The sequence below is a fragment of the Hipposideros armiger genome, unplaced genomic scaffold (genome assembly GCF_001890085.2).
Source record: "Hipposideros armiger isolate ML-2016 unplaced genomic scaffold, ASM189008v1 scaffold_104, whole genome shotgun sequence".
NCBI classification, from domain to species: Eukaryota; Metazoa; Chordata; class Mammalia; order Chiroptera; family Hipposideridae; genus Hipposideros; species Hipposideros armiger.
In genome coordinates, this window is record NW_017731454.1 from 3,414,735 (window position 1) to 3,418,576 (window position 3,842).

Here is a 3,842-nt window from a genome sequence, read left to right on the forward strand (position 1 = left end):
TCCCCAATTAAAAAAAAAAAAACTTTTTAAAGGGCTGATTCAATGCATTTACTAAATTGTCCAATTGCCACTGCTATTCAGTAAGTGATTTAGGAGACATTCAAGACACAAAAACAAACGATCCTCTGAAAATTTATAATCTGGCTAATTTTAAAGGAAGAAAAGATATAGAAGTCTACACTGAATGATGTATTTATTAGGCTGTAAAATGTACTTTTAAACAGATTAATTTTAGGTTAAAAACAAAAAAAAAGATAATATTCACTAGCTAAGTATATTAACATTATTAAATCTTACATCCCACCTCCCCCCGCCCCCAAGAAAATGTGTTCCTAGCAACTTGTAACATGTATGTACTTCCTCACTAATGGATTTACATTAAGCCCCAAAGAAAAAAATTCCCTGAAACATGCTTTTAGCTTTGTTTTATTTTTTCCAAGTTGGCAGGCAAAGTCTGCTTAAATGAAAACTTTGATAAAGACCCTGGAAAACTTAGGTAATTTAAGAAAGATTTTTACTAAATTGAAAACTAGAAAACTCATAAAGTTGATAAAACTAGTATTTAGAGAGTTTTAAAATTATTCTCACTTTTAAAATATTATGGATTCACCGAATATTCATTTATAATTAATAACTGATTTTGAACTTTTCCAATAATAAGACTTGACACATGCAATAAATGTTTGTTGAATTGAACTTCACTATGGAATGGAGTTTTTGGTTATCTGAAAACCAGTTTAAAAATATATGTATATGAGTGCTTCTATGGAGCAGGCATTGTACTAGAACCTGGGAATGCAGCAAGAAGACTGATCCCCTAACACCAAGGAGCACACACTCTAGCAGGGTCCAAGGAAGCAATACATGGGTCAACAAGCATATCACAATAATAATAATAATAATAATAACAACAACAACAACAACATCCACAACAACTAAAACAGCAAGTGCTTACATAGTACTTAACCATGTGCCAAGCACCCTACTAAGCAGTTCTGGAGACAGTTCTATTATGTGCACTTCACAGATGTGGAAACTGAGGCACAGAGAGGTTACTTAACTACTTCTAGCTGTTAAGTTATATTCCCCTGAGAGAAATAAATAACATTCTCAAACTGCATAATTTGAGGAGTGTTAAACAAAGGTTCTGTTTACAAAGGTGTGGGGAAAGTTTCAGGAAACCAACAAAGGGTAGTGCAGAACCCCTGGGCACAAACAGAAGGGGGCCATGTCCACCCAGGTGTGAAGGATAGAGGTGAGGGAGCAGGTGCGAAACCAGAGAGGGTGCCTGAGTGCACAGTGTCACTTGCTGAAGGTGTGGCCTCCCATAGCGGGTGTAGGCAAACTGGCCCGCCCTGACCCCAGCTCTCCCCCAGCCTCCCCCCATTGGCTGAGCCCAACCAGAAGGAAGCAGAAATGGAAGCCCGAGGTAAGAAGCCCAGGGAGGTGTTGGGCACAGAAGGACGGGGGGCGGGGGGCAGCGGAGAAGCTGGACCTGGAGGGCAAACAGGAAGATATCCAACAACCCAACACACGCGGTGGGGCTGAGACACACCTAAGAGATCAGGGGCCACAGCCTGCTTTTCGCGGGCATCTCAGGTCATTTCTGGAACTGAACATGGTATGAAAAGAGCAAACAGAAAAGGGACAGACCAAGTTGGCACAAAAAGGCCCCTGCAGAGGCCACACTTTGGTTAAGGCCTGAGTGAGGAGTAGGGAGCTGCCACACGCCCAGAGGGTACCCCACCAAGCAGGGCAGAGGCCCTGGGGGTGAATGAGCTGGGCAGACTGAGGGGCCTGAAAGAAGGCCCACTTGGCTGGTTAAATAACCACCAAGGAGAGTCATGAGGATGAAGAGTTATGCTGATAAATGTTTTCACAAAAGGGCAGATGTCTACTTGCTGATGCAAATTAACCTCTTTGGTTAAGTCCTCCTCTGGGTGCTGTGGATTGACTGCCACCCCTTTTTTTTTTAAGATTTTATTGGGGAATTGAGGGAGGGGAACAGACAAGTTGCTGTCCTTTGGTTCTTCAGTCTAGTTGTGGAGGACGTTGCTTCACTGGCCCATGTTGGTATTATCATTGCGCTCTTCCCNCAGGGAAGACAGCTCAATCACTGCCCAGCCTCGGACCTGGGCACAGGACAAGCGAGTGACAGGAAAGTGGGTACAGCAGTCCCGGGGAAAGGGCATTTGGGTTAGACGACAAAAGGGCGTTTGGGTTAGACAAAAGGGCTGTGGGATAACAAGATATTTTATAAATGAAGAAATAAGTGTATTGAGAAACTTCTTGCCTGACAGAAAAAGAGGACCTAACAGGAGGCTGATTAACCATCCTGATTGGCCTGAAACTCTCTTGGTTTTAGCACTTAACATCCCTCCCACATCCTGGAAAATCCCTTAGTCCCCAGGACGGTTGGTCAGCCGTACAAAGGACACATCGCAAATTATTAGAGCCAAGCAGGTAATGAGTATGAGGCGTTATGATAATGAAATAAGGAAAGGATAAAAGTGAGGGTGAATCATAATTTAAATTGCAGTCATATGTGACATGTGACATGTAGTTTGGCTTGTTAGGAGGATACCCCAGAAACTGGAAACACGGGACCCAGAGGGTGGAAGAGGTTGCACAGATGAGTGATTTTTTTTCCTCCTGTCAGTGATTGACAGATGCTGCCATCTGTACTGCGGACTCCACAGTGTCCTACTGGGCAACACGACCTGAGGGAGGTGACCCGGGGCTGCCCAAAGGGATTAGACAGGGAACGACTGATTCACAGACAAGCCCTGGGTCTCCTCATCCTTAATCCCCGCTTTCTCACCTCCCTGGAAGCACCTCCTGGGGGCTCCACATCCCCAGGTGTCAGAGTCCTGAGACCTTCCCAGGAGCAAAAGGAGAGTCAGTGGAGACTCTGGGAAACCTCAAAGGGAGACATGGAGTTAGTCTAAGGTCATAGGCAAAGAAAAGAGGAGAATGCTTTAAGAGACATCCATTTTAGAAAATGGCTATTTCCCTCCATACTTCAAGTCTGCCTTTTCTGTCAGCGTCCAGTTCTCTACAAGGGAAACACTGTGAAGATGGTCTTGCAAAGCCCAGGGCTGACAGCTTTAGCTCAGGTTGAATTAGGGGAAGGCAAACACCCTCATTTCACATTCAGGCAAGAACAAACAGCAGCTCAGCCTTGATGACTCAAGTGTCTGCATCCCTCAAGGTGGGAAAAATGTGGCAAAGATGGAGGAAGAAAAAAGGAAGTGGAGGCCAAGTATGATTTTTCAGACCTTCTGTTAAAACTGCCCTGCAGATGGTTTCAAAATAGAGATCCAAAGGCTGTGAGAGCCGGAAGGAATCCTCTTCTCAGGAGCCCAGTATCTTTTCCACATGTAAGGACTGAGCAAGACCACACAGCCAGCGAGGGGCAAAACGCAGGTCTCCTGATACTCAGCTTAACCTTTTTTCCCTTAAAGCACCTTGGACCAAAACATATTTTGCTGCCCACAGAAATCAACAATTGATTCACTAACTTGTAACTAATTTAATCCATCAACTAGTGAAGATGGCACATCTAACTCAGTGTGTCACGATTTTAGGAATGCTGTAATAAATTACAAATTCCTTATGGAAAACAAAGACCATAGTTTAACCATCTATTACCAAGATGCTTTAATAAAACTTAATGTTTAATAATAGGTAATTCGAAAATCTAAATGCTTTTTTACTTAATGCATTTCCTCTTGCCAAAGAAGATGTCAATATACTTTCTATCCACCGTAAAAAGTTTTTGCTGTTTCTGCTAGAAGATTAATAAGCAGGTCAAGTAATAACAGCTAGCACTAAACTCATTG

The 3,842-nt window shown here is 43.2% G+C and overlaps 1 protein-coding gene across 1 annotated transcript in view; it reads right to left on the reverse strand.

The window, feature by feature from the left end:
- CACNB4 (calcium voltage-gated channel auxiliary subunit beta 4) overlaps positions 1-3,842 on the reverse strand; it is a 281,243-nt gene that overhangs the window by 211,536 nt on the left and 65,865 nt on the right. The gene's annotated exons all lie outside the window — the stretch shown is intronic.